General features: G+C 51.1%; 1 protein-coding gene across 1 annotated transcript in view; it reads right to left on the reverse strand.

Annotated features, from left to right (window-relative positions):
* NFASC (neurofascin) overlaps window positions 1-13070 on the reverse strand; it is a gene marked incomplete at both ends in the record, with an annotated part of 170792 nt that overhangs the window by 157601 nt on the left and 121 nt on the right. The gene's annotated exons all lie outside the window — the stretch shown is intronic.

Below are 13070 nucleotides of genomic sequence, written 5' to 3' on the forward strand. Positions count from 1 at the left end.
TCTGCCCTTCCAGCTTGATTCCTGCCTGGAGGCTACATCTAGTTCTTTCTCGTTGGGTTCAGTTTGCCTTAGCTGATACCTGATAAGGACCCGAGTTAAGGGACTCTTCCATGTGCAGACAGATAAGCACCTGCACTGGGGGGCTCCCTCTATCCCGACCAGAGCCTGCAAGTCAGCCCTCCTTCCCCTTTATTGAATGACGGACCCACACCAAGTCGCCTTTAATAATGGTGGTGGCGCTGAGCTGGAGAAGCAGAGCAGACAGCAGACACCTCCGTTCAGTGTTCAACCTACTGGGGAAGATGGCCCCCCACCTCCAAGAAGGGAGCACAGCACCAGGTGATGAATATGTTCTGTTGATGTTACACCTGTGGCCCAGCGGCTCATGAGGATCGTTGCCTTTTATATTCCCATTTTCTGTAAGGCAAGTGAATTGGTCAGGTTTTTTGTGCCACTAGCCTCTGTGGCTATCACCTGCGCTTTGATCATGTTGCAGAAGGCGCTTGGGAGCATGGGCTCCGGGCATGCATTTGATAGTGGACACCTGGAGTATGGGTGTGAGCACATGTAGTGTGCACACCTGAGCCTGGAGGTCAGTGCTATAAGGGTGGCATTACTCAGAGACAGAGGACAGCTAGGGGAGGACAAGCTGCGTGATTGCAGAGAGGCGAGACCATGAAAAAACATCAGATAGAGCCCAGAAAAAGCGTAAAGATTCGTGGGGGGTTAAGAGGCTTGGATGCCTGCCTGCCAGCCACACCGTGCCCCCCAACCCCCACCTGGCCCATGCCTGCCTCCCTGCATGTCAGCCTCCCTGCCTGGAGCCTGTGTACCTGTTTCTCCGAGAGAGTATTAAAGCCTGAAAAATCCACCCAGGGCTCCGGGACTCTCCTTTATCCGTCTGCCTGAATCGACAGTGAACCTGCCCCGTGCGTGCAGCCACTACGTATCACAATGAAAGGTAAAGCCATGTAGGCAAAATAGAACTGGGTCCAGAGGTTCCGTCCAGAAGAGGGGACATGGGGCAGATGGCCTGGGCCTTACGAGACTCGGAGCAGCAGCTGCATAGTGTGGTGTGGGTTAAGACTCAGCGTCAGACCCCAGGCCTCCCTCGTGGAAACTGGAGTTCTGTGATAACCAGACTCCTATTTCATTCTTCAATACAAGGGGCTCCCAGACAAGGAAGCTTCTTGAAGGGACATCAACCTATGCAGGAACCCAGAAGTGCCTGCTGGGTAGTGAGGAGTGGGAGATTTTGGAATTGGACCCAGCCCTGCCATCCTGAGATGTCCCTTTGGGCAGATTGGTGCCCATTTCTAAGGCCCCATCCCCCCTCCCTGTAATGGGGATAAAAACATTAAATTCAAGGGTTGTAATTAGCAGTGATGCTAGCAGAGTCCCTGACATGGTGGGGTCCCTTGAACCTTTTCTGTTCTGTAGACAAAAGCACACAGGGGGACACCTGTGGTGTCTGTTAGCACAAGGGTCAGGGGTCCTGCCTAAGGCTCAGCCCTGCACTCTGAGAATGAACTCACCCGGCTGCCTGTCTGCAGGGCACTGACATTTATAGAGCCCTGTAGCCGACACTGCTCCTATCTGAACTGTCAGGTAGATTACTATCACTACCGAGGAGATTGCCCAGCAGTTTACGTAACTTCCTGCTGTAATCTCCTTAGCCCTGGTCTTCAGGCCCCTAATCCAGTGCCCTTTCTTCACCCCACACTGAAATAATCATCCACTCATATGTATTTCATGGCAGCTCTACTAGATTCAGGTGTGGCTCCAGGCACTGGACACCCACTTTCTCTTGTTCTGAGAATAGAACTGACCTACACTAAGCCAGTCACATTCTTCAATCCCTCACAGCTGGTGGGACATCCCCAGAGCAGTGGCCAGAGACAGAGCCCCTTGGTATCAACCTGTCGCTAGCAGAGTTAACCACACACATGCTGGGAACTGCTGAGAAGCAGGCAGGAAAGAGAAGATTTTCTCTGTCCTAGAGGCATCTTGGTATGAGGAAGGCAGAGCTGGGTGAAAATACAGTGGAGGGAGGAGAGAAACCAGCCAGTGAGCCAGTGGTTCTCCCTCTGGGCTGAGTATCAGAATCCCTGGAGGGCCTTCAAAGCATCCCAGTGTCTAGACTCAACTCTGAGACCACAAATCATCTGGTGCAGAGCAGGTCCCAGTACCAGCATATTTTACAATCTCCCCAGGTGAGGCTGACATGTTGCTGGGGTGGAGAACATACATGCCAATCAGCATGGTTTGACACCACAGTGCTGGCATGACCTGGAAGCTTGTTAGCAATGTGGGGGTCACAGGCCCTGTTGAGCCTGCTGGTTCAGCCTCTGCACTTTAACGAGACCCCAGGTGACTCCTGCGCATGCTGACTGGGAAAGGGCAGACTCCGTCATGTCAGTGAGCCACAGACGCCCCTCCCCAGCCCCAGCTGGGAGGTACAGCCCATCTGCACCCTGCCAGGCAGAGGCCGCCCTTGGGAGCAGAGCAGGGACTCAGGTGACCGGGAGCCACAGAGCCTAGCTCTGCATCTATTGTCTCCTCCAGAGCTGCACCTGGGCCTTCATCAGGGGCTGCAAGAGGGCTGGGGGCCCATACACCCCTCTGAGTGACTAGGAGGAACAAGACCCTGTCACTGTACAAGTGACACAGCCCTCTCCCTGCCCCTCCCAGAGGGTTCTCTGCCACAGAAAAGGCAAGCTCAGGACAGCATGACCTCAGCCCAGCGAGAGAGCTGTCTGAGCATGAAGGCGGTACTGTCATGGCAGGCGTGGAGGTGGCTGGCACCGCGAGCCTGATGCGGCGGGGACCCTCCAGAGCAGGCCACACAGAGACACACACACCATCAGGTCTGTCCTCCCCCTTTACCCACCCCTACTCTGACCCCTGCTCCAACTTCAGTCTTTGCTTCTATCTGTCACTCTGTGTGTGTGCATGTGTGTGTGTGTGTGTGTGTGTAAGAGCAGTTTTCCACACGTGACTGCCTTTGCTCTCCCACTAGAGTAAGAGCTATCATCTTTGGCTCCTCCTTTGTCACTGCCCACAGCACCAGGTACAGAGACTTACATGCACCCCAGCAGGGGCTCCTCACACACTGCTCCGGTGTATGTGGACACAGAGCTGCAACTAAGAAAGGGCCACTCCCAAGCCGAGGATGATGAGTTTGCTGAGGATGATGGTCAGTGCACTGAGGTCTATAACAGGAGACCAGAAACCAAAGGGTGTGTCTTCTAGGAGCATGTACTTTGGTTTAGGAAATCAGATTTATATACTGGAAGCCAAGAAATACACAGCAACCCCAGGAAATCAACACAGTTGAAGGGTAACATGAGGCAGGCCTGTGGGCGCTGGCAGGTGCCAAGAGTTCTGCTCCAGCCTGTTGACAGGTTATTATTGCTTAGTGACATTCTGAAGCAATTGTTTCCCTTTGGCACCATTCCTGCTCTCTCAGCCCCCACCCTGGACCACGGTCACCATAGTAAGCAGGACAGAAACGCATCTGGCATTGGAAGGAGAGATGGTCAGACCTGAACTTCACTGTGCTGGACGCCCCCCAACACTGGACACAGCAGCACCTTGTTTGCATGCCACCCCACCCCAGCGCCAGCTCCCGGGGCCACACACTCTGTGTTGCACCATTCAGGTTCCACAAAGTCTCTGGTCCGGTCCCTGGGGCCCTGGCCAGATCTCAGGCAGCCTCTCTCTGCCCTTGGAAGGGAAACTGCAGGGCACTGGCGTGACTGTCCTCATGGTGAGAGTGAGGCGGTCAGGGCAAAACTGCAGGCTCAGCATGGGCTTGCTCCAGGCCTGCGCCAAAGTTGTCTCCACTCAAAAGCTCACTTTAAGTTAAGGAGGGGCCAGCCAGCAAGGGTAAGTGGCAAAGGTTGAGGACCCTGACCACTGAGCTGTTAGGTCCAGTATAGTGCCCCTGGCCACACGTGGCCACTTACATTTAATTTAAAATTAAATTCTCAGGCACATTAGTCATATTTCTAGTGCTCCTTAGCCACACACGGCTGGCGGCTACCATGCAGATACAGAACATTCTCCTCATCACAGAGAGTTCTACTGAACAGCACTCACACTGTGCATTTAGAGGTTTCATTTGAAGTCATCAACTTTTTTTCTGGGAACTTCCGTTGCTCTCTCCACATTCACTAGAGGTTTTAGGTGCTCTGAGGTACTGAGGGGGGATGGGATGTGTGCATTTTTCACAGTGAAAGAAGCAATGTGCTAGGATTCTCACGCAAATACAAAGACTCAAGGCAAAACTGCGGTTACAAACTGGGTAATTTTACCATGCATATGTGCACACACATGGTCTCCCCTTCTTAAGAGGGCCATTACTAGTTTCTCCAAACCCATATTTTTGCTTTCATCACAAGGACTGTGAAGTCAGATGCTATAAACCAGTCTGCTGCCAGAAAACCCATAAGCAACAGAGTTATTAGCCAGAACTGTTTTCCATATCCCTTTGGGTGGCTCTAAGCTTTACTTTCTAACCTGGCATTGTTGGGGAAATCATCTTTCAGAGGGCAGATCAGCACCCTGGACAGCCACAAGCGCCCTACCAGAGTCCAGAAAGTCTCAGCATACTCCTTCTCCCCAGGCGTGTCCCCTTTAGAAGGAACTATTCTCCAGACCCCATGAGGTGCCTGTAAACGGGTCTCCTTTACAGGTAAAGGAGAGGGTTCCATACAGACTGGGTCTAGGAAGTTATGTCATAAGGAGTGACATGTGACATTATACATAATGCCGTCCATCTATATCATTAATCAAGAAGTGTAACTTTGGAGGGAGAGGGCAGGGACTATAACTCACACATCATTACATCCTTGAAAGCCTCACTGGGATGAGCACAGAGTGGGAATTTAGCATTCCGACACCACGACCTTGTCTTCAGGCCATGAGCAAGGCCCACTTACTAAGAAACTTCAAATCCTCCTCACCAAATCTAAGAAAAAGTCCAGCACCTCAGCCAGAGTCAAGACCTCTGCTCGTGGCCCTAGCAGGTGCCTCCAGCTGCACTTTCCACTGTCGCAGCCTGGCCAAGGTCTCCCCACACCCTCCCACCTCCAAACGTGTTCTGCCCCACCAGAAGTGCCCATTTCCTTACCTTTACCTATCCTAATCCTACCCAGCTCTCGAGACCTAAACCAACCCTGCTTCTCTTTAAAACCTTCCCCTAGCACTTTAGTCCACACTGATGTCCTCCCTTCTCTGACATCCCAACGCATTTCTAGATTAGGTCATGCTTTAGGGGACGTAATTATGCATCCTGTAGTACAACTGCCAGGGTCACAGGCAGTTCTTAAAGCTCCTGGTGGGTCAGTATGTGGATGAGAAGCTCTGCCAGCAGTAGCCTGGCAGCCACGAGCTAGTCATGTTACCCTCTGAGTCTCAGCTTCTTGATCAGTAAAATAATGATTATGGACTAAACCACTGCTAAGATTCCAAGTCAGAAATTCTCTCAAAACAAGTTCTGCCTAGCGGCTTCAAAGACTAACTACAGACGCAATGCACACTATGGAAAACAACCAAGTCCCAGGCAGGCAGCGAACACTGGGGCAGAGCCCATTGTGAGTCAAGCAGGCTTCAGTTTCACCCCATGAGTGACGATGGTCAGAGGGGACCCAGCTTCCGTCCTCCTCTGCATCAGCAAAGGAAAACTGTCTGTGGCCTCAGAGGCATTTTCTTCCAGAAAGAACATATCACCTCCAAAATGGAGCTTATAACAGTGGCAAAAACATGATGGCTCTCCTGGAAACACCCATGGAAAGGGCCACCAATGCCTGGCAGCAGGATACTAGCTAGCTTCACTGCTAGTTATGCACCACCCAGCTAAACTAGGGAAAGTAACAAAAGACATAATCTTTGGTGGTGCCACAAAATAAAACTCTAGCTAGTCTCACAGTCAAGAAGTTCCAAGGGGGGAGGGAAAACTAACTTAAAATTTCTGTTCAATATTATATATTGAGAATCCTATTCTCTAAGCACTCAACTTATGGGTCGATGCACAATAAGATATACAATGACTATGTAGGAACACGCCTCTTGCAGAAACACCCTTTCTTGGAGAAACTGAGACCCAGATATGTTGAATAACTTTTGTATTGCAAATAAAGATGCACTAGAACCAGACTCTAGCTAGAATAATTTTATTTACATGGGCAGTACGTACACGCGCACACATATTCAGAGAATTCTTAGTAATAAAAGAGATAAATTATGAAACTTACTGACCCTGGAACTGGAAGATTCTACTTGCAAAAAATTGCTACTGCAAAAGCAAACTGGCCCACATCAGTGAAAAAGGAGGAAACTCTCATCACTCAGGAAAGTCCTTGGAATTGCTCTGCCAGCCATTCACTCTCATCCCAGAAAGTCACAAGACTGGAGAACAAAATTTAGCATCTGATCAATCCACCCCTAAACTGGATCCAGAAGAGTGAACTCAGCACAAAAATCAGAACTCTCCTGCCCAAGTTGACCATCTGCTGTGCTGGAGAAGGGGAGCCCGGAGACCCGGCACTAGCAAGCTAGAAGCATAAAGACCCACTGCTAGTGTCCTCTACGATTACGTTTCAATACACAACTCCAGACATACCCCGCACCACTGAACTACAGGCACCCAGCACCCAAGCCATGCCCCCCACCACACTCATCAGGACTCAAAGCTCCCTTGCACTCCTGCCTTTCCATCCACAGCTTTGATTCAATCTTCAAGCCTTGTTATCTCAAACCCAACACCAAGTACCTTCTCTTGCAAGAGATCTTTCCAGATCACCCAAGCCCAAGACAACCTCCCACCCACCCACCTTCTAGGATTTACTATCTAGTCTTAGCAAATATGTCCTATGTTTGAACATATAGGTCTTATCTCCTCTAGGGTGGAGATGGGTCTCACTGCCCAGAAGGTGGTGTGGTCTCTCCCTCACCCACGGAACAGGAGCTTGATACATGTCTGGTGATGACAATAACAGGACAAGAACTTCACAGGAGGTCCCTCTGCCACCAAGGACACAATGAGGTACGAAGCTGAGCACATGGGTGGGACAGGTAGAAGCCGTCCCAGAAGGAGCCCCCCTGGTCCTCAGCAGCACTCACAGCCTCCCCTTCAACCCAGTGTCAGCAGCCTCCTCCAGGGCTGAGTGGGACAGCCTCCTCCTACCCTGAACAGGATCCCAAGCTGTTTATCTCCTTAACTGTGTTTATAGTGATCCTGGTAAGAGGCTCTGAAGCCCTCCAAGCCCCTCTCTAATTAAATTCATTAGAACAGATTGGGGCTTTCTTTCTGCATCTCAGAAAAATTAACAACACGATTAGCATCATAATGACAGAGAGAGGGGCTGCCAGGGAGGCCTTTCTGGAGGGGCTGGCCCAGCCTGGGGGAGGGGGGAGAGAGTGAGGAAGAGCAGGTGAAGGATGGGGAGGCAGATGCTCCGGCAGCTGCTTCCTGGAGGAGGGGGTGTAGGAGCTGGGAGGGATGACCCCACCAGGCCCCCAGGCACTCCAACTTTGCAGGGCATGCATTTGGGAGAGGAAAGGCAGGACAAGAAATTAATCAATGACACAGATTCCAGAGACATGGGCTTTGGGGACAAGAGACTTTCAGCAATCTCTAGTTTTACAGAGAGAAGCACATTTAAGTTCTATGAATGACAGATCAGAAGTAAAACAAAAGTCCCTCTGCTTTTCTTGGTGTCCTTTTCCTATAAGACTTTCCTGCAGGGACCTGGAGCGAGTAGGTGAGACAGTCATTTCTTTCCCAGAGAACCTAAACCCAACAAGCTTTTGCTTAGACCCCTGGCGGGGGTCCTTCATCTAGAATACCCTTTTCTTTGCCATGGAAATTCTGTCATTTCTTCAAGACTCACCTCCATCCCCACCTCCACTGTGAAGGGCAGCTAACATCTAATAACATTTGAGAGTATTTACTACTAGCCAGGAGCTGTGTTGGGTCCTTGATTACCTATCACATTTAATCCTTTTCAACATTCATATTATTTTTTAAATTTTTTTATTGAGTTATAAGTGACAACATAATAGTTTCAGGAGGACAACATGATTTGCTGTTTGATCACTTGCAAAATGATCATCACAGTAAGTCCAGTTACCATCCATCACAACAGTTACAATATTTTCTGTGTGTGATAGAAACTTTTAAGTCCAGTTTCTTAGCAACTTTCAACATTTGATACAATATTAACTGTAGTGATTATGCTATTACACCCCCATGCAAAGTTCAAATTGATGCCCCTACTTTGCAGAGGGGGAAACAGTAGCCCCTCAGTGAGTCAGTGGAAGAACCAACATTTGAAAGTGGACTTCTCTAACCTCAAGAAACGCGCAATTTCTACCACGCATGTGGCCTCCCAGACCCCAACAGCCGTGCTGAAGGATCCCTCCTCCCTTGATAGTTTACTGTCCAGAGACTCAGGCACCAATGAGACATAAGCACATGCTTGCTTTTATTATTCCTAAGGGTTTCATGCATTTCCACCTTATTTCTCCTATTTTGAATTAGAAATTCCACTTCTGTCTCCTTCAGAACAGAGCAGATACTAAAAAATACATGCTACCTGGGTCCCTCCCACAGATTTTCCTAGAGAGCCTGTGAGAGTGGATCCAATATCCCAGTTCTTTATTTTTCCGCCAGGGCAAGGGGAGCGCAGCGCAACGCTTAGGAGAACAACACTGGCTTTGACCTCAAATGAACACAGGTTTAAATTCTAGCTCTGCAACGCCCCTGCCTATACTCTTAAAGAAATAACAACCTGCTTGAGTCTGTCCCTTGTCTCAGGATTCCAACAAGACTCCCTTTTGTAACCCTTATGAAGATTAAACAGAGGCATACAGTGGGGTGCCTGGAATATGACAAGCACTCTACAATGATGACTATTATTAGATGACGCCACTTTTATTTTTCCTGGCTTGTCTTAAGACCTAAGGGAAGGAGGCGGTTCAAGGGTTCTCATGCTGCTGGCAAAATCTGATCAGGTCAGCAAAGCCGCAGAAGTGCCTACTCAAGCACCAAAGCGGCCATTAGCTTCCAGAGCCCTCGCCTGTGATTCCAGGGACCAGGCCACATGCAGGTACCAGCTGCTCTTGCAGCCAGGCCTGGGCCTGTGCTGGGCACTACAGTAAATACTCAAAATTTGATATCAGGTCAAAAGCTGATACCTAGTCAGCGGGGGGTCTATCAGAACAGTTGGGTGCAATCATCCCAGGGTCTGGGGCCCACGGCGAGTCCTCAGTCATGCTCCTTTAGTGTCAGGGGTCCATTTAGCCTGTTACAGCATTTCTTAGATGGAATTTTAACTTGTTTTCATTTCTCACTCTTCAGCTGGACTTATATGCCCAAAACCTAGCACAGTGCCTGGGTTCCATCAGGGTACACTAGTGAAATGAAGTAGGTATGTGGGAAGGATGGAGGCTCCTCCAACAGATGAAGTGGGGTGTCTGTAGCCTTAGGTGCTTTCCTAGCTCATCAATGGGTGACCTGTGCTCACGCACATAACTTCTAAGGACCTCCTGGCTTGCCATCAACCTGCCCCCATCGGGACTCCATGACTCTCACCTGCCTCTGACCTCCCCAGGAAGCCAGACCCTCCACACATGTCATCAGAGCTGAGTCTTCACTCAACCTGTTCCTAAGCATATACCTGTGCATGTGCTTGCTACTTTCCCATGCTCCCTGAGGGCAGCCACTGCACTTCCTTCTGTGACTCACCCTGACATTCTAAGCACATCCACACCACACTTCACTCTCAAAATACAAGGGCTTAGCAAAAAGAAAAAGAAAAATGTCAGAGGGTTTCACTGATAGGAGGAATATAGAGGAACCAAATAAGTGATCAGGAAAAAAAATAATTATAATAAATTAAAAATCAAAATCAACAGACAACTATAAATCAGAGACATACTGCAGGGGAGGAGGAGGGAGAAGGAGCAAAACAGGGGAGGGAAGAGCACAAGGGACTATGGTGATGAACTGGTGAGAGGAGAAAGCAAGCAATGTACAAAAATGAACAATGATGTAAAATACATACAAAATAAAATTAAAAAAAAAATACAAGGGCTTGGGAGACAGAAATGGGAAAGTTAAGTAGCCTTGATTTTGTCTTAGAGGTCCCTAAGGGTGCTCTCCCATCAGGATGAAGCAGCACCCAGTCCAGTTCAGCCACCATCAGAACACCCCTCTTTTCCCCAAAAAACTGGGGATCTGGAAACATCTTGCACCTCATCTTCCCCCAACCCTTTTCTTTACAGTCAACTTCAGGGTCAGCCCTGAGCTGCCACTCCGGATGGCACATGCCACCCCTCTTCATAGCTGGAGATGGGCTGATGCCCCTGGAATGAAAGGTGCCCCATTCAACACCTCACCCCATGCTCCCACTCCAGCTCGCTCATGACACTGGTCTGACTACTCAGTTCTTCCCCATCCCCCTGCAGCTCTGAGCCATGCTACCCTGGCCTCCTTTGTATCCCCAAGGACCCAGCCCTAGCAGGGTAGCACATGGCAGGGCTTAATAACACAAGTAAGTACATAACCAGCCTTAAATTTCTCTCTCCTTCAGTCACTGAAGAAAAGGGCCCTCTTGTACACCCCCTTCAGATATCCAAAGTGAGAACCCAACCCCCAGAAATCAGCCAGGAAGAAGCAGCCAAATAAGCCAGCTGAATCACTGTCTTGAGCTGCTGAGGTGTTGCAGGGGAGCTGGCTCCCCTTCTGTGTGGCTGGGTTTATCTCTCTGTAGCCTTTGTGATGTCAAAGGAGGGGTGAGGGGAGAGCTTCACACACCAAACTGGGAAACATGTACATTGTTATCAGAATCCCCCACTTAACCTTAGCACCAATCAAGTACTCCCACGTCAGAACCTTAATCCAATCAGCTCTCAAAGTCAGCTCCAGGTGATGCCTCCTCCAAGACCAGGAAATGCCAGGAGAGCTTCCCGCCCCACCCCCACTCATGCTGGAGGAGGCCAGGAAAGGCGGCCAGGCCCAGCTGCATGCCCTGCTTGCCTGGCACCGCCTGAGGGCCATTCAGAGTGGCTGCACATGGGCTGAAGGAGTCTAAACACTCCGATTTCTAAAGCGAGGGAGCCTTGTAGAAAAGGGGCAGGACCCAAAAGCTCTGTTCTCTTAACCTCCAGCTAAAGCCTCGGGGTGTTAGCTAAGGTACCTAAGGCAGGAGTCAGTCGGCTGCTGGTGCCTGTTTCACAGGGACAACACAATCATCTGCTGAGCTAAGTGTGAGTTTGTTTCCTCATTTGTGTAATTCTCTCTCTCTCTCACTCACACACACACACACACACACGCATGCACACACGCACGCACACGCATATAAACACACCTTCAGTTGAATCCAAAGACAAGAGGAAGAAATTACTCCCTGGAAGTGTCAGCTCAGCCAAAGGACAGAATGTACAGGTGTGTAGCAAAGACCCCCTTCTTGCCCCCCAACCCTCTTGCAGAGCAATTCCTCTAGGCCCAAGGGGACAGATCTCTGCTATCCTTTGCTCTGCCCCCTCCCTTGCTCCCACTGGGAGGGTCCCTATCCCAGGGGTTCCACTCTCCACACACTTTCTCCCTAGGCTGCTCCGACTCCCCAACCAACCATTCAGCTCCTGCCCAAGCAGGTGTCATAGTCCTGTGCCTGGCCCTCCCAGTGATGGGATGGGGCTCAGCACAGTTCCCAGGGTAGATGGGACACACACACACAAGCCCTCCTGCCAGGGGGCAGATAGGCAGCAAAGGGGCACTGCCATTCACTCTTCACACTGAGGGAGAAGGCATCTCTGCCCAACAAAGGCCGTTGCCAAATGCTGAGGGAGGAAACAGCAGCAGACCTGGCTCGGGGCAGGAGGGGGGCTGTCATGGGGACCAGTCTAGGTGATTCAGCACTCTGCCCACTTCGGCCCAGCCTGTGGCCACACTCATGACAGCTGATGCCAAAGTGCTGACTTAGAGAGAGAGGATGAGCCCTTCCTAAAATCCGAAATTCCCCAGGCTCCCAGTGGGGTCATCCTTCAGGCCTTTGCATCCCAGGACTCAGATCAAGACCCAGGAAGAAGCTACTAGTCAACTCCTTGGACCCTGCCTCTTCCCCACCCCAGGTTTGCCATGCTCAGCACCTCCTCCTCCTCTGGTCCCCCAGTCCATCGAGGAAACAAACCTGAACAGCCAGGGGAGGAGGGGGCAGAAGAGGAACCCAAGAGAGATCCACTAACCCCAGCATCCCTCATCCGCAAGCCCTGAATGGCATCAAACAAGCAGAAAGGGTTTAGAATGGCCTCTGCAACTGCGAGTACCATTAGGCCTCTGAGCTCCAGGCCTCCTCAGGCAGGGGAGGGGGGCCCTGGCACGTGAGGGGCTCAACACCAGCCATGTGGCTACAAGCAGCACCAGGAAGGACAGGTGGAAAAGGTGATTGGAGGCAGGCCAGCTACGCCGGAGGAGAGAAGATGGTGCAGGGGGAAAGCAAGAAGCTGCTGGGAAGGCTGGGAAGGCGCCGGGACAGGGTGTGCAAAGGGGGTCTGGGGAGGAAGGAGCGTGTGAGAGAGCTAACAGAGACAGGGACAAGGAGTGACAGCGGCCGGCCTGGGGATGAGACTGGGAGAGGGCAAGGAGAGAGGGGCTGATGTGCCAAGTAGGAAAAATAGAAGACACGGGGGTCACACAAAGTGGGGTGTGAAGGTAAACAGACAGACTTAAGGGCTGGGATCTAGGACGAGGCCGGTCTGAGAGGAGAGGGGGAAAAGGGCGAGGTTGAAGAAAGGGGGAGGGGGTGCTGCCAAGGAGATGGAGAGGGTGTGGGGGGGCAGGGGGTGGGGAGCTGGTGGGGAGCAGGGTGGAATACGAACAGAGCAAGATCAGTTCTTACTCTAGCTCAGGGCAGGTGACCGTGTGGAGAGAAGGGAGGGATGTGGATGGTGGGGGATGGGGCCAGGTCGGGGGATGGAGACGGAGAGAGGAGGGCGGGAACAAGGGGGTGTCGCTAGGCGGCTTTCCACGATCCCCCTCCCCCCCGACCCCGGCTCCCGGACGT

This window comes from Talpa europaea (assembly GCF_964194135.1).
Source record: "Talpa europaea genome assembly, chromosome: 10".
In the NCBI taxonomy this organism is placed as follows: domain Eukaryota; kingdom Metazoa; phylum Chordata; class Mammalia; order Eulipotyphla; family Talpidae; genus Talpa; species Talpa europaea.